This window comes from Schistocerca serialis, chromosome 2 (genome assembly GCF_023864345.2).
Source record: "Schistocerca serialis cubense isolate TAMUIC-IGC-003099 chromosome 2, iqSchSeri2.2, whole genome shotgun sequence".
Classification (NCBI taxonomy): Eukaryota; Metazoa; Arthropoda; class Insecta; order Orthoptera; family Acrididae; genus Schistocerca; species Schistocerca serialis.
The window spans coordinates 400,805,112-400,823,929 of record NC_064639.1 but is presented as its reverse complement, the minus strand read 5'-3'; the positions used below and the strand labels follow the sequence as shown (position 1 = coordinate 400,823,929).

At 39.7% G+C, this 18,818-nt stretch overlaps 1 protein-coding gene across 1 annotated transcript in view; it reads left to right on the top strand.

The window, feature by feature from the left end:
* Window positions 1–18,818, top strand: part of LOC126457232 (chromodomain-helicase-DNA-binding protein 7-like) — a 311,277-nt gene that overhangs the window by 233,797 nt on the left and 58,662 nt on the right. The window lies entirely within an intron of this gene.

The following is an 18,818-nucleotide window of genomic DNA, read 5'->3' as shown; positions in this document are numbered from 1 at the left end:
TTTGAGTCGGACAACCTTCTCTGCTTTGCTCATAATTTTGTACGTTTGACATCTGCTGTTATCTTGAAATAGTTGCATCACTTATGCAACAATTGTATTACGAAATAGGCACTAAAAGTGTGTTATAAATAGCAAAGAAAAAAAATAGTTATTCAGTATCCCGAGAGGAACTGTCATTTGATTGAAGCACAATTCAGACTATGAGCTTTACATTTCATATGCCCACACAGTCGAATGTGCCAAACAAGAATCTATCTTCAACACATTATAACTGGTTAATACTCCAGTGAAAGCCAGGATGTGTATTAATTGAGTGAAGTATGCAGTTTTACATTTTTCTACAATTTATCAGTAGTGACCAGTTGTTGCACCAGACAGAAAGCTTCTCAAGATCTATTCTTTCGTTTCTCCAACATTTCATATTTTGAAACCACAGTTTGCTGTAAGACTGTGCAGGGAATTACTGCTTTTATTACTGTTATCATTACTGCCTGTACCTCAGGGAGGATTTAGACTGAAACAAGGAATTGACAGTAAGCAAAAGACCTGGATTTGGGCCTCATGTGGTAGCCGGAGTGTCAGTGTGGCGCAATGGATATCGCACCTGCCTAGTAAGCAGGAGATCCAGTTTCAAATCCTGGTGCTGGCAGAAATTTTAATTCATTGCTTCAGCTTATATCACTATCATTGATAAATATGAGATTCCATATGTCTCAGGAACAACTACTGTACGTTATTAATATATCACCTATTCCCACGTTCCAGGCAGGATTAAACCCAGTTCGCTCATTGCTGAGGTGCTATTCCAGTATTGGAGAACCTTTGCAATACTGATGCAAGTGTAGAAGGGGAACAGCAGTGGGCTAAGGTGATAATTTTAGTTTGAGGGAGACGACATCCTCAGGTAGTCCACACAGCTATGGTAGTCAGAGCGTCAGTGTGACACAGTAGGTAGCACATCTATCTAGTAAGGAGGAGGCCAGGGTTTGAATTCTGGCACTGGTACAAATTTTATTTCTTTGCTTCACCCAAAATAATAATTGTGACTGTTATTGTTATAGATTTTCTAACATGAGTGAAGCTGGAATCTGTGGAACAACATTTTATGAAGTATTTCACAATCGAAGTTTATAATTTATGAAGCACACTAATTCGGATTTCTCCCAGTAACCAAATTTGATGTTTGTGTGTGCCATTCATGTTTATGCGCCGTGCTGTGGATACATGATGTTTGGGTGTCCTGGTCCTCCATTGAATTTTTAAACTCAGAAATACTGATTTATAAGTGGTAGTTTACAAGTTGTTTTCAACTTTCCTTTAAAATTTCTTTTTATTATGTTCTATATTAGATATTCTTGCTAGTGGTTTGTTACTATGAATGGTTTTGCACTGTGCCCTCTGATCAGACATCAGAAGTTGTTGTAACTACTTGTAATTCATATTGGAAACACACAGACAGATAATATGTATATTACAACGTAGGAATATCCTGAAAAGTTATTGTGTTACCGTATTTACTCGAATCTAAGCCGCACTCGAATCTATGCCGCACCTGAAATTTGAGACTCGAAATTCAAGGGGAGAGAAACGTTTTAGACCGCACCTCCAAATCGAAACAAAGTTGGTCCATTGTAATATGAGACACAATTTAGGTCGAATGAATGACAATACAGCTACAGTAATTTGGTTCGTCTGGTAAGCTTAACAGTTAAGCTTTACCAGGTAGTCATTGCTATGCATCAGGCGCTCCGTCCGTATTTATATGGGTACCCTTCCTTTTTCACGTGCTTCACCTGGTTTGAATTGATTGCTGATTTTTCTTTGATCTGACAAGTGCCGTTCTCTTTGTTATAGGTGTTTCCGTCACTCTAAGCACAAAATGCGTTATTGTACTGTGTCGTGTATTGTTTGTCGCATTCTGACAATGAGTGTTTACGAACTGTCGCTGTTTGCGACATGGCTTGCTTTTGTGCATGCTACCGCCGCTTAAAAAAAGAAAGAGGGAGAGGAATTGTCTCATTAGCGAAACAATGGCAAGAGACTGCTATTTGTTGTTACTTACACTGCTGCTTTCTTTGATAATGATCAACAAGAACCAAATAATAGACTGCATATGATAGAAGTTCTGAACGAAAGCTTAGCGAAAATTTTTCTCTGTTTGAAAATATTTGCAGACGCCTCTTTAGTACATTACATTCTGCACCGAAATTAGTCATCTTAGATTTAAAAATCTAGTCAGTTACCGTGCTTCATTTCTGACTGTATCACTATTCAGCATAAGAATAATACGAATATAAACATGACATGACATATTCTTCCGCGTTTGATGTTGTCTCACTCTAGTTTCGTAATTTATTAGGCTGACTGGATTTAAATGAGATAGCACGAAACACAAAGGAATACATGGAAAAATGTTTACATTCGTATTATTCTTATGGTGAAGAGAATACTGCATGTGATTCACAATTCATAAAAGTTCCTATTAGCAACCATCTCTTGTCACAGGTAGGAAAAAATTCAGATCGTAGAGTTGGCCATATTGACAACCATCCCAAAGTCTTGCCAGTTGGATTTTCGTAGTACATTGAAAGGCTGCTACATTCAAAGATGAACAATACAGAATTTGTATTTACTTCATTGGATAATGTATGAAAATGCCATTGTCAAAACTCAGGGCAGAGGAAAAAGCTCGTCTTCCACCGCAGAGGTTTTGGCGCCAGTATTTATCTTCGTGCCTGAAAAGTATTCCTGCATAGCGCTACATATATTCGACATCAGAAGTTAGTTGTGGCGGCACCTACCAACATTTTTCAGAACTTCCGCTTGCTTTGCACTCGATTCTAAGCTGCAGGCTGGTTTTTGGATTACAAAAACCGGAAAAAAAAGTGCGGCTTAGATTCGAGTAAATACGGTAATCGAATTGGATCACAGGAAGCTGATATTTGTAATAGCTCATAGTAGACAGAGTAAGAGTATTGTGATAGTTGCCCCATCTATTCCGTTCTATGAACTATCCAATATTATGTCCAAATACTGTCTGTTTGTTAGGCCATGAGAAGTGCAGTAACTATCATGTCTTAGGGTATGGAGCAGGTTCAGTGTGTGTTGAAACTATTATGACCTGTTGCTGAGAAACACAGTGGGTCTGCCATTGCTTTGTTATTTAGTAAAGCATCTGCTCAGGTAATCCTCCTGTGTAATCTGACTGTACCATGCTATTCTTTTTGATCAAGATTAACTCAAACCATTTCCTGATACACATATAACTACTGGACTGCTGCAGGATGGAGTTTCAGCATGATGGGGCCAGGCATTACTGGGCAATGGGTGTCTTGGATCATTTGCCTGTGATTGGTGATTAGAAAAAAAAGATATATCCCTAACCCATGATGTGTACATAAACTTTCTTTCCTGTTGGATTGTTTAAAACATTGGTACGCAGAGGAGTCAGTGAATCCTGTTCTCATTTGACAGTTTGTTACCTACATATGCAAATAGCATAAGCAGATTTTAATGATGATCCACAGACATTTCCAATGTATTCTTGAAGACTGCACTTCCTATCTCTGCATTAGTGGAGGCACAACCATGAGAAAGTTATCCGCAGTTCTGTGAACTACCAAACTGGCCTCTCAGGCGGTGCACGCTTGAACGGATTTTGGCAACGGGCATTTTTCAGCCAAGTCCGTGAGATTTCGGCAAGCCAGTGCCTTGTGCATGACTCTGGCAAAACAGCATGCTCATATCTGCTGCCCTTCAGTCTTTCTCATGTGGTTTTATAGAAACAATTTGTTAAAAAGAAATTGATTTTTACCTCCCCTTATATGCCAGCTCCATTACGAAGTGCCTGCCATTTTCCCAATGGTCATAGTTATTGTGATATTTCACACATCAGTATCACACTGCCCGAAATTCGAAAGGTTCTTACTATAAACTAGGGGTTTCTTTGTATTTGCATTAGGTGCATATCAACCTATATACTGCTGTGTATGAAATACAGCTAATACATTGAATTTTTCCGTACACTTGGGAGGAGATCTCTAACACCAATCTTGAGAAAATTGATATTATGTAGCGTATTCATTTATGATTGCACTCACCAGGAGTAGGGCTAGAATGGAATACTTATTACAGCGCTCAAATTATGCGGACAATTTTAGACATCAAAATGATATTTTGGCAAATGATAGCACATAAAGTGGAGATTATTTTGCCATATCGTAAATACACTAATGGCCATTAAAATTGCTACACCAAGAAGAAATGCAGATGATAAACGGGTATTCATTGGACAAATATATTATACTAGAACTGACATGTGATTACATTTTCACGCAATTTGGGTGCATAGATCCTGAGAAATCAGTACCCAGAACAACCACCTCTGGCTGTAATAACGGCCTTGATATGCCTGTGCATTGAGTCAAACAGAGCTTGGATGGCGTGTACGGGTACAGCTGCCATGCAGCTTCAACACGTTACCACAGTTCATCAAGAGTAGTGACTGGCGTATTGTGACGAGCCAGTTGCTCGGCCACCATTGACCAGACGTCTTCTATTGGTGAGAGATCTGGAGAATGTGCTGGCCAGGTCAGCAGTCGAACATTTTCTGTATTCAGAAAGGCCCGTACAGGACCTGCAACATGCGGTCGTGCATTATCCTACTCAAATGTAGGGTTTCGCAGGGATCGAATGAAGGGTAGAGCCACGGGACGTAACACATCTGAAATGTAACGTCCACTCTTCAAAGTGCCGTCAATGCGAACAAGAGGTGGCAGAGACGTGTAACCAATGGCACCCCATACCATCACGCCGGGTGATACACTAGTATGGCGATGACGAATACACGTTTCAAATGTGCGTTCACTGCCATGTCGCCAAACACGGATGCGACCATCATGATGCTGTAAACAGAACCTGGATTCATCCGAAAAAATGACGTTTTGCCATTTGTGCACCCAGGTACCTCGTTGATTACACCATCGCAGGCGCTCCTGTCTGTGATGCAGCGTCAAGGGTAACCGCAAAAACGTGGTCTTTGAGCTGATAGTCCATGCTGCTGCAAACGTCGTCGGAACTGTTCGTGCAGATGGTTCTTGCCTTGCAAACGTCCCCATCTGTTGATACAGGGATCAAGACGTGGCTGCACAACCTGTTACAGCCATGCGGATAAGATGCCTGTCATCTCAACTGCTAGTGATACGAGGCCGTTGGGATCTAGCACGGCGTTCCGTATTACCCTCCTGAACCCACCGATTCCATATTCTGCTAACAGTCATTGGATCTCGACTAACGCGAGAAGCAATGTCGCGATACGATAAACCGCAATCGCGATAGGCTACAATCAGACATTTATCAAAGTCGGAAACGTGATGGCACGCATTTCTTCTCCTTAAATGAGGCATCACAACTATGTTTCACCAGACGACGACACTCAACTGGTGTTTGTGTATGCGAAATTGGTTGGAAACTTTCCTCATGTCAGGACGTTGTAGGTGTCACCTCCGGCGCCAACCTTGTGTGAATGTTCTGAAAAGCTTATCATTTGCATATCACAGCATCTTCTTCCTGTTGGTTAAATTTCACGTCTGTAGCGCGTCATATTCGTGGTGTAGCAATTTTAATGGCCAGTAGTGTAACTGGAACTTTCTTATCTACCACGATGTACGAGAAACTGCAGACCCCTGCAATGGAATGATATAATTTTTTAATGGTCATCAGTAGCTCGCGAAATGTGAATTAGTAACGCTTTACAACAAGATAAGTACTTACACCAAGAATGTGGTTTTTCACAAGCTTTTGACCTGATTTTTAATCCTGAGTTCCTCATTTAATAATCCTCTGTTCCAGTAGTCTATCACAATTGCAGCTGCATTAAGATGTCACTGAGGTGACATTGTGTAAACCTTGCTTTGTTTTGCCCCAAGAAACAAATTATAACATGGCTGCCAGAGAAATGTAGGTGATAATCAAAATTTGCTAATGATGAATGAGTGGCTTTCAGGCGACTGCAAGTTTTAGTTGCTACAACAGGGTTGCCACAAGTTCTGAAAATCGAGAAATTTCAAACATGTCAGGGATACCTGTAGGAGGAGAGAAAAAAAAAAAAGAAAAAGAAAAAAAGAAACACTGGGAAACCTTGTTTTTGTTTCAGTAGATGAAATGGTTTGTTTACTGAGATGTCATGTAAACAAAGTGAAACTTTGCAAAAAAATCTAGCAATAGTGCCAAACAAAGGAATACCTCAAAAACATGCATCTGCTTTGATACTCTGCAAGCCACCGTATGGTGCGTGGTGGAGGGTATACTATACCACTACTTGTCATTTCCTTTCCTGTTCCACTCGCAAATAGAGCAAGGGAAAAATGACTGTCCGTATGCGTTCATATGAACCCTAATTTCTTGTATCTTCGTGGTCCTTAGGCACAATGTATGTTGGCGGGAGTAGAATTGTTCTGCAGTCAGCTTCGAATGCTGGTTCTCTAAACTTTCTCAATAAAAGTTTCTCGAAAAGAATATCACCTTTCCACCAGGAATTCCCATTTCAGTTCCCAAAGAATCTCTGCAATACTTGTGTAGTGTTCGAACTTACTGGTAACAATTCTAGCAGCCCACCTCTGAATTGCTTCAGTGACTTCCCTTAACCTGAACTGGTGTGGATCCCAAACACTCTAGCAGCACTCAAGAATAGGTCACACCAGTGTCCTATATGCTGCCTCCTTTACAGGCGAACCACTCTTTCCTAAAATTCTTCCAATAAACAAAAGTTGACCATTCTTCTTCCCTACCACAGTTCTCACATGCTTGTTCCAACCCTTATCGCTTTGCAAAATTATGCCCACATACTTAAACGACTTGACTGTGTCAAACAGGGCACTGGTAATACTGTATCTGAACATTACACGTTTGACTTCGTGCTTATCTGCATTAACTTACGTTTTTCCACATATAGTGATAGCTGCCATTTTACACCAACAGGAAATTTTGTCCAAGTCATCTTCCTACAGTCACTAAACTTTGACACCTTACCGTACGCCATGGCATTAGCAAACAGCCACAGATTGCTGCCCATCCTGTCAGTCAAATCGTTTATGTGTGTGTAAAGAACACAGCAGTCCTATCACACTTCCCTGGGGCACTCCTGAGGATACCCTTGTTTCTGATGAACACTTGCCATCAAGGACAACATACTAGATTCTATCATTTAAGAAATCTTCAAGCCACTCGCATATCTGTGAACCTATTCCATATGCCCATACCTTGTTTAACAGCCTGCATTTGGGCACTGTATCAAAAAATGCTTTCTGAAAATCTAGAAATATGGAATCTGCCTGTTGGCCTTCATCCAGAGTTCTCGGTATATCATGAGATAAGGGCAAATGGAGTTTCACACAAGCAATGCTTTCTAAAACCATGGTGATTCGTGCACTTGAGCTTCTTGGTCTCAAGAAAGTTTATTGTATTGAAATTGAGAATATGTTGAAATTCTGCGTCAAACCGAAGTTAAGGATATTGGACTATAATTTTGTGGGCCTGTTCGTTTACACTTCTTGTATATAGGAGTCACCTGAGCTTTTTTCCAGTCACTTGGGTCTTTGTACTGGGTGAGAGATTGATGATAAATGCAAGCTAGGAAAGGGGCCAGTGCCGTAGAGAACTCTTTGTAAAATCGAACTGGGATGCCATCCAGACCTGGTGATTTATTTGCTTTCAAATCGTTAAGTTGCTTATGTGCGCCAGGTATGCTTACTAATATGTTGTCCATAGGGGAGTCTGTCCGATGGTTAGATGACGGTATGTTTGTACGATTCTCCTGTACAAGCGATTTCTTGTATGTGAAATTTAAAACCTCAGCTTTTGTTTTGCTATCTTCAACAGCCGTACCTGACTCGTCAAAAGGGACTAAATGGAAGCCTTAGATCCACTTAGCAATTTTACATATGACCGAGATTTTCTTGGGTTCTCTGCCAGATCTTTTGCTAAGGTGTGACATTGGTAGTTGTGGTATGCATCACACCTATATCTTTTCATTGATGCACGAATCAGTACTAACCTTTACTTGTCATTGTTTATGACCTCCCTTTTGAACTGTGAGTACAACAGCCTCGGTTTCCTCAGCATCCACCGAATTTCGTTATTAAACCATGATGGGTCTTTTCCATCCTTTATCCACTTATTAGTCACATAGCTCTCCAGACCACAATTTACAATCTGCTTAAACTGTGCCCATAATTTCTCTACATCCAAGTTTCTGGAACTAAGTGATGCCAATTCACTGTCTGAGACGTTAGTAACTGCTTACCTGCTCCATCTAACAAACACTCTTCTTGCCTGATTTATTAATTTTTGTGTCCCCATCCTATACACGAGTGTTCATCAGAGCACCTTACACCACTTCCTAGCCTAAAAAACCCTCATGTGCCACTCCACAAGTATTTTGCTACCCAAGTAGCTGCCTGTGCATGTTCATTATTGTAGGTTATTACCCATAACCGTGTTAACTCATTGTTTTACGGGTATTACAAATTACTGCACGATGCAAAGGTTAATACAAAGGTTCATGCAGCTGGCTTTTGCCACAGTTTTCTTCCTAGCCTCGTCCATGCTTTCTCTCAAACATACAAAGTACTTTCAGAGTGTGAAAATGTGCTACAATAAATAAGATGCCACACTATACAACGTACTTGGGGATGAGACAGTCACAGCTCCTGAAATCCTTCACTTGTGGTATCCAGCCTACCGAGTATGCCCTGAAGTCACGGGTACAAAAATCCGCTGATTTGTCCCCAGACACGAATGGTCTCTGCCTGTGGGCAGATCCGAGCTCTTGAGGCCTGCACATTAGTGGGGAAATGATGAGCCTCAGGTCGGCAGGTTAATTTCGTCAGATATCTGCAGAACTAGCCTGTGGTTCTGGGCCGTGACTGAAATCCTCCCCTGGTAGCCAGCTAATCTGTTGAATGGGATATGTTGCAGTGTGCCAGACTGTCCTCGAAAGGTCATGCTCAGCTCCGTGCTGACCATGTAGGTTGTCAGTTCAAGCAGGTGCTTTATTGAATGACAAGGTAAACTCAATGACATATTCTGCTTTTTTAACCACAGATCATAATATGCTGATATAAGTCCATTTGAGCTCCGTGGAAAAAATTGCACTCGAAGTCTCTTAAACAACCTTGTCGTGCCCTTGCCAGATGGGCTATTACAAAGTCACGATTCTTAGTCTTTATGTGCACAACCGTGTTGCAACATAAATGTTGTTGACTTTTATGACTGCTTTTAGTTTATTTTCCATTATTTAGTTACATCGTACTAATGGTTGGCCCCCCCACTCTCTCTCTCTCTCTCTCTCTCTCTCTCTCTCTCTCTCTCTCTCTCTCTCTTCTCTCTTTCTCTCTTGGAAAAGTGCACATAACTCATTAGGCTATCCCAGAACAGGACAATAGATTTATAGATTTATGTTTTTCAGAATTGTGCTAGGCGGTAATGTGTTACATAAAAAAAGATAAGTTGCTGCCTTTGTGCAATTTGATTTGTATACCTCAAGCCTTTAGTAACACAATAAGAGTGAGTTGCCCAAATGTATGTTCTTTCAATTTAAATCCTCATCACAAAAATTATGGGATATTATAAACTGATACGTTTACAAACATATATTGGAAAGACAGATTAGAGGCCATAGGAGGGGAAGTGTTCATTGCAGTTGACAAAAATATTGTCTGTTATTGAGTTCGAAGAGGAGTGCAACAATGTGGTACCTGGTCTGGTATAACAGGTGTAGGTGAAGCCAAGTTAATTGTGGATGTTTTTAATGGCCACCCGATTCTGCTCTGACACTTTTAGAGTCATTGAAAGTAAGTCTACGCTCAGTACCTCGTAAATGCCCAGATCATGCTGTACCGGTTGGAGGTGACTTTGACCCACTAATTGTAGACTGGGATGTCTGTGGAAATTTGCAGGGTTCTGGAAACTTCAGAAAACTGTTTTGAGCATCTAGCTCTGCATCCCACACACGATAGGCGTATCTTAGACCTTGTAGCTACAAACTGGCTGGACTTATCGACAATGTCAGTATAGAAACGGGGATTAGTGATCATGACGTCATTGTAGCAACTATGAGTACGAAAGTTATAAATCAGTCAAGAATGATGGGAGAGTGTTTCTGCTAGACAGAGCAGATAAGCAGTTGTGAACGTTTCACTTAGAGAGTGAACTGAAGTCACTTGGTTCCAGTAAGATAGATATAGAGTGATTAAGAGCAAAGTTTAAGCAGATTGTGAATTGTAGATTTGGAGAGTTATGTGCCTATTAGGTCGATAAAGGATGGAAAAGACTCACTGTGATGTAATAACGAATTTTGGAAGAAGCAGAGCCTGTTACACTCTCGGTTCAAAAGAGAACACACGTGTTGACAAACAAAGGTTAGTAGAGATTCGTGCGTCTGTGGAAAGATCTGTGTGCGAAGCATACCACAACTACCATCGTCATACCTTAGCAAAAGATCTGACAGAGAACCCAAGAAAATTCTGATCCTATGTAAAATCGTTGAGTGGGTGTAAGACTTCCATTCAGACCCTTGTTGATCAGTAGTGTGTGTCAATTGAAGATAGCAAAATGGAAGTCGAAGTTTTAAATTTCACATGCAAGAAATCGTTAACAAAAGAGAATCATACAAATGTATTGTCATTTGACCATCAGATAGACTCCCATATGGATGACATAGTAATAAATATCCCTGACTTGCAGAAACAATGAAAAGATTTGAAGGCAAATAAGTTACCAAATCCAGATGGAAATCCAGTTTTGTTTTACAAAGAGTAATCTATGACATTGGCCACTTACCTAGCTTGCATTTATCACGAATCTTTCACCCAGCACACATTCGAGACCACTAGAAAAATGCAGGTGACTCTTATATACAAGAAGGATAAAAGAACAGATTCGCAAAATTACGGATCAGTAGCCCTAACTTCGGTTTGCTGCAGAATCCTTGAACATATTCTCAGTTTGATTATAATAAATTTTCTTGGGACTGAGAAGCTTATGTGCACGAATCAGCAAGGTTTCACCTATGTGAATCTCAGTTTGTGCTTTTTCCACATGATATCCTGTGAACTTGGAATGTAGAACAACAGGCAGAGTCCATATTTCTAAGATTGCCAGGAAGCATTTGATATGGTGCCCCATTGCAGGCTGTTAACAAAGGTAGAAGCACATGGAATAAGTTCGCAGTGAGTGGTTCAAAGATTTCTGAAGTATGTTACCCTCGATGATGAGCATTCATCAGAGACTAATATATCGTTAAGATTGCCCCAGAGAAGTGTGATAGGACCACTGTTATTTTCTATATACATGATGATTTGGTGGATGAGGTGGGTGGTAATCTGCAGTTGTTTGCTGATAATGCTGTGATGTATGGAAAGGTGTCAAATTTGAGACACTGTAGGAAGATACAAGATGACTTGGAGAGAATTTCTAATTGGTATGATGATTTGCTGCTACCGCTAAATGTGGGAAAATGTAAGTTAATGTGGATGAGTAGGAAAAACAAACTGATAATGCTCGGATACAGCATGTTGTTTAAATATCTTGGTGTAACGTTGCAAAGCCATATAAAATAGAACAAGCATGTGAAGACCATGGTAGGGAAGGTGAATGCTAGACTTCAGTTAGTTGGGAGAATTTAAGGAAAGTGTGGTTCACCTGTTTTGGAAGACTGCATATAGGACACTGGTGTGACCTATTCTTGAATATTGCTAGAGTATTTGGGATCCTTACCATGTCATATTGGAGGAGGACATCGAAGCAATTCAGAGGCAGCTGCTAGATTTGTTAGTGGTAGGTTCGAACAGCGCGTAAGTGTTACAGAGATACTAAAGGAACTGAAATGGTAATCCCTGAAGGGAAGGTGACTTTCTTTTCGAAGAACACTATTGAGAAAATTATGAGAACTGGCATTTGAAGCTGACTGCCAAATGATTTACTGCCACCATCATACATTGCATGTAAGGACCATGAAGGTAAAGAGAAATTGTGGCTCGTACAGAGGCATATAGACATATGTTTATCCCTCACTCTATCTGCGAGTGGAACAGGAAAGGAAATGACCAGTAGTGATACCACAGGGTGGCTTTCAGCTTATCTATGTAGATGTAGGTGCAATATTGATTATAATGTGTGAAATATATACAAAAAGTGACGTTTCTGTTTATGTGATAAAAAGAAAAAGAGTTTACACATACAAGGAACAGTACTTTACTTGAGATGAAGGTTGCAAAATTCCATTCAGTTCCTCCTCCCTCGGTCAGAAATTTTCCTGTTATTATGTGCAACATTTTCCTTTCTCTTGCCTGAGTTTTAAATTGTTTAGCAGAACCTTTTACTGAATACAGTGTTTGCTGGTGATTTATTAAATGATATTTTACAAAGAAAATTTGTTAATATTGGAGGGCTGTAAGATGTTTCTCTATATTTTATTTGATTTATGATTGGGAGGGGATTACAGACTTTGGACTGAAACTGTAGTTACATGCAAAGCACCAGAAGGTATGGTTTAATGATAGAAATGGGCGATGATGGTTTTTAGAATGTTGTATACTTGGAGTGTCATTTACCTTCACAGCAGCAACAGATAATCCTTTACACTCTTTTTAACTACTAGTGTGGCTTTTTTCCAGATGTGTTGTTTCTGTGATGCCCTGTTTTTAGTATTTGGTGGGTGTCTTCATGTCATTGCTTTGTTTTCATTGTTTAAGCATAATTAATTAGTTCTGTTTGAAGATATCACTAAATAACTGCATCATATCCCTTAATTGTGCACACTACACTACCTTCCCAGGGGCTGCCTCATCAAAGAGTTCCTGCTTTGTCATCTTCATGTAATAACATGGTCACTCTGTGGAGCATTGTCATCAGATACATGAGAGTGCAGATGCTGAGCTTAAGCATGAGTCCTTCCCTTGACTCACCTATAACATTATAATCTATAAAAAGCTGGTGAAAAAGAGCCATCGCATAGGCTACCGAATCAGAAGGTGCAAACTAGTAGATTTTTACTTCCCATGCAGCTAGTTGATGTGGCTTTAGTACCACTAACCCACTATCTTTTGCCTTGCAGAGAATATATTCTTCACCACATGTTTTATCAGGTAATTCAGTATTGTTAGTAATTTTTTCCATAATTGCCTCTATATCAATTTAGATCTCATTTACATCATTTTTATTTAACAGAATCAGTTTTTTAATATGAGGCTCATAACATATACTTATTTTAGTTGCTAAACCTAAAATTTCAGTCAGTCCCGTAAAGAGAACACTAAGCAAGAAATTCTGATGTTAAAGAGGTGTTGCTATAAAACATGATAATTCTGAGACACTGGGGTTGTGCTTTGTTACGTTTACTTGTGCATGTAGCATTCTCTCTGTGTTCTGCAGCTTTAGCTGTTCTAATATGTTTGGTGTTGAACGAAAATAATTGTAACCTGTGTAGCATACCAGAGTATTCTTTTGTGGACAACACTTATTATATAATTGTGCCAAAAACTTCATTTTAAGTAGTTTCTGAATCCAACAGAATGTGAGTAATATGTTACTGATCACACAGCAAATAAACATCAGTGATGTGTAGTTGCCATTTTATGTTCTGGTTGGAATAGGTGATGTAATCAAAGAATGCTTGAAATTGTTTAACAACAAGATATTTATTGTATCTCAGTCCTCAGAGGATAAATTTTCTTCAATGTGCTCTCTTCCGTTACTTTCAGTGCCACAATTCTGCAAACTGTTCTTGTGTCTTCAGCTATAGTGTTCTCATTTTCCTCCAGTTCCTTGGAAATCATGAAAACTTGTGAAGAATTTTGCAACTAGACTTATGATTTTATCTGTACAAGATGGTTATTAGTAAATGTTAAATAGTTGTTTGCACATGACCTCACACATCATGTTTAAACATTATTGAAATATGCCTGAAGTAGCTGTGGTCCTTTCGAGTGATACAAATTTTCATTTAGCTAGCTATGTTGCTTCTCAGAATTTCTGGTATTGGAATGGACAGAACCCTCATGAACTTGATGAAAACCCATTACATGATGACTGCGTTACTGTATAATGTGCAGTTGAAAGAGTTGGGATGATTGGTCATTACACCTTGCTTTAAAAAAATAAAAAAAAGACTTGCTTAAAAAAGAAAAGATAACGACACTTTTGCGACAGTAAACTCTCAGTTATACACTCGTATTACAAACACCTTTTTTGCACCAAGACTCGGTGGCCACAAATTGGCCAGGTACTGTTTCAGCAGGATGGAGCCACCACTTGTACAACTCAGATTTGTCTCAAAGTGCCGAGACAAAAGTTTCCCAAAGGCTTAATTTCTTCACTTGTCAATGTCATCCAACCAGCAGAATCACCAGATATTACTCACTGTGATTCTCTCTCTCTCTCTCTCTCTCTCTCACCCCCCCCCCCCCCCTCTCTCTCTCTCTCTCTCTCTCTCTCTCTCTCTCTCTCTCTCTCTCTCTCTCTCACCCCCCCCCCTCTCTCTCTCTCTCTCTCTCTCTCTCACCACCCCCCCCCTCTCTCTCTCTCTCTCTCTCTCTCTCTCTCTCTCTCTCTCTCTCTCATGAGAGAGATCTTAAGGTTGAGGTGTTCAAACTTTAGCCAACGCTCTGCCAGCCCTACAGGAAGAAACTGGTGTTCTTCCACCAGAAATGTTAATTAGATTGATGCAGAATTTCCGAAATCACATTGAACAATACATTGATAATGGAGGACACCAATTCAGTGAAACTTTGTTTAAAAATTTCCATTGTGTAGGTGTCTTTAATGTTATTACAGTTTTCTTTCTTTTGATCCGCCTGTTTTTTGTTTGAACATTCCAATTAGGGAGGATGTTTTGCCACACCCTGTATTCAGCACTAGTATCTCTTCTCCCTTCTCGGTTACTTCGCTTTGAGAAAAAACTTTGTCAGTTATCCAAAACTATTACTTTTATTAATAAAAGGCATTTGGCTGAGTTTCACCTGTAGTTGCTGCACTTATACAAGATATTTAGGACAGAGCACTGAAGACGGAATCTTTAATACCAACACATTATTGGAGGTACATTGCTGCCACTTTTGATGATCTGGCCACACATGTTACATACTGTCAGCCATTTTGTGGAACATTTTCAGTGTATTAGTTCCAGCATCACATTTATACAGAAATTATGGAAAAGTTGTTGTTTGGATGTATTAACCTAAAGAAGAAATTATGAAACTTTGGCACTTGGTGTTTATTGTATATGTGCTTATGGACCAGTGTCTGCATCCAATGAGTTGCTATACCAACGCTCCAGGGCTTTTAAAACGTTAATATGAAGAGCGTACACCTTTTCTGGTACTGACAGCTTAAAAAGTAGACCAGATGCCTGAAGTCTGTGTCTAAGCAGAACAGATATTTTGAGTACCAGATATTTCAAACCTTGAGTTTTAGACTATGATATGAAGATGTATGTAGACAGACTCCTTTCCTGTATCATACCGGGAGTGTATCTTCGAAAATGGGAAAATTTTAGGAGTAGTTTAACCTCAATAGTTGGTTTCGCCAGTAGGCAAAGATTAAAGTGATACGTGACACCATGAAAGGGGTCTAATGAACAATTTAAGCAAGTCATGGAACCCTACATTGAAAAGCACTTCCAAGTCAGCTGCCAGAAGATTTTTATATTTGTCATTCTTGTCCAATGGATACTATATGGAAGCAGTGTTTGTATTTATTAGTTTTGGGGGCAGCAACTGTCAGCTGAACCATCAATTTCCTGTGACCCATATAAAGTTGCTGTCTTCACCATTGGTATCAGTTTGCTGAGACTGAACAACAGTGTATCATCTGAAGATGGCTACTGATGTATTAAGTTCAGTTGATTTTAAGATCTGTCAGCAAGCTCGAGGACAGTAGAATTGACAATGAAATAGAAATTGCATCGTATCAAACAATGGAAAGTCCAAGTCGGAATATCAACAATATTAAGAAAAGGATAGATTGCTACTCATTGTAAAGATGACATGCAGAGTTACAGACAGGTACAACAAAAAGACTGTTAAACATTTAGCTTTCGGCCAAACCTCCTTCTAGAAGGAGTGGGAACAAGAGGTGCCATTGGGCTACTGAGAGTGATAGGGGAGAGGTACATGGAGAAGAAAAGGAAGTTATATGTTGTGTTCATTGATCTTGAGAAGGCTTTTGACTGTGTCAGATGGGACAAACTGATGGAAATCCTAAGGGAACATGGAGATGATAGGTGTGATAGACAGCTAATTAGAAATTTGTATTTGAACCAGAGAGCAAGAGTAAGAATAGGAGGTGTGATGAGTGAAGAAATTGAACTGAGAAGAGTTGTAAGACAAGGTTGTTGTTTATCACCAACACTGTTCAATATATATCTGGAGGAAATTATTGGTGAAAGTTTTGATGGAAAGAGAGGAGTTTGTATAGGGACCAGAGAGTGGAGTGTATAAGATTTGCAGACAACATGATTGTGATGGCAGAGAGTGCAAGAGAGATGGAACAAAAGTTAGATGATCTAAACACAAAATTATAATAATATGGAATGAAGATTAACAAGAATAAAATGAAAAGCATGGTAACTGAAGGAAAGGGGAGAAAATTCCAGATGAAAATAGGGGGAGAGGAAATAGAAAAAGTGAATAACTTCAATTACCTGGGAAGTGTAATAATGGATTATATGTATTGCTCAACAGAAATTAGGAAAAGAATTGCAATTGCAAAAGGAGGATTCAAGAGGAAACAGAATGTACTTTGTGGACCACCAAACAAAGATCTGAGGAAAAGACTTGCCAAATGTTACGTCTGGAGCGTTGCACTATATGGTGCGGAGACCTGGACGTTGGGGAAGGAAGATGAAAGAAGATTGGAGGCACTAGAGATGTGGATATGGAGAAGAATGGAAAAAGTGAAATGGGAAGTCCGAGTAAGGAATGAAGAAGTATTAAGAAGAGTTGGAGAAGAAAGAAACATGCTGAAAGTCATCAGAAAAAGAAAACCGAAGTGGATTGGACATTGTTTGAGGAGGGACTGTTTATTGAAGGAAGGAATAGAAGGAATGGTGGAGGGAAAAGGGGAAGAGGAAAAAGAATATATCAAATGTTGGACAATATCAAAGGAGGCAAATATTCAGAAATGAAAAGACTGGCTATGGACAGACAAAAGAGGAAGAGGTTTAACCCATGATAAGACCTGCCATAAGGCAGAATACCGTACTACTACTACTACTACTACTACTACACTTCATAAAAGAAAATGCACACATTCACACAAGCAAGCAAACCTCACACACACTTGACCACTATATCAGACAGCTTCGACCAGGTCTGAGAGCTACAAGTAAAGATGTGCTGAGCATTATTTAATAAATTCCTTGAGATGTCCACTGTGAGAACATGCTTAGCAGCTGGGTACTGAGTGCCTCAAAGATCAACAATTCTTCTATGTTTATATGCGCACTCAGTCAGTGTGATGTTGGTAGTCATTCCTCTCCATGCAGTGAATAAAATTATTTGGTGAACATGTGATTTCACAGTTGCTCTATTTTTTATGTAGTATTTACCAAGGTTTACCAGTGTTGGAGTGGCTGTGGATGGATCCATGTGGACATGTTTTATTAATGGGAAGGGTTGCACGAGTAGGAATCTTGGGGTAGGGGTAGTAGTTTGGCAAACTCATGGTTTTACGAAGTCACTGAGATTAGGAAGACAATGGAAGGTTTGGGGGGGGGGGGGGGGGGGGGGGGTATTATAGGAAAGATATCAAGGAAAGAGAATCTCATTTCAGTGCTTGACTTGGTAAAGTCATGGCTAGAATTTCTTGGAAAATAGCAGCCATATCAATCAGAGTTTAAGGTAGAGAATACTATTCAAGAAAGTTCTGTGTGGGTTCGATCTGCGAGGTAGTTAAGAGAGGAAAGTTTGTTCTTGTAGAAGTTGGGGTTTTGGTTGTGTAACAGATCTTCTTGCCAGGGATGTGTAGGATGTAGAAAAGGCAGTCTTTGATGTTGGAGTTGCAGCTGTCAAGAGTGCAGGTATTACTGCTTATTGGTAGGTTTTGTGTGGAATGAATTTTGGACATGAGCTTCAATAATCTGGAAATAGTCAAAGGAGATGAGATGGCTTTGCATTTGAAAAAAGCATATGAATTTGATTTGGAAAAAGTAGTTTCATTGTTAAAGGAAGTGGCAAAGTTCTTATTCGCTATAAGTCCCAGATTACAAAATGCCATAAGTGCTTACCAATCCAGGAGACCAGACTTGTGTATCATAAGGACTACATCTTCTTTGTGGTCCATCAGAAGGTTAGCATAGCATGCAGCCATCCTGGTTCCCATAGCATTCTACTTGATTTGTTTGTATGTCGGGCCTCAACAGTGAAGTTTGCTAAGGAGACAATGAATAGCTTGTGAAAGCCTTTTTAAACCTGTTTTATTGTCTCACTAGTCAACTTTCATCATCCACTCACATGATATCTTTGTTTTTTCCTGGTCCCTTTTTCACTTTTTAATTGTGCTATTCATTTCACTTCTCATTTCTCTTCCTTTTACCATCTTTATTTCTCAGTCTGTATGTGTGTCATATCTCGAGTAAAGATGGCTGAGTGCTTACCAGTGTATTATACCTGACTTCCTACTTTCTTGCTGATGCCTCATCCTTCACCTTTGTTTACCCTCATTCTCACAACAGGTGGCACAGTGCTTAACAATTTACTAACCGTGACTTCCTGCTACCTCAGATGCTTCTTCCTTTCATCTTTGTTTTCCACTCATTCTCA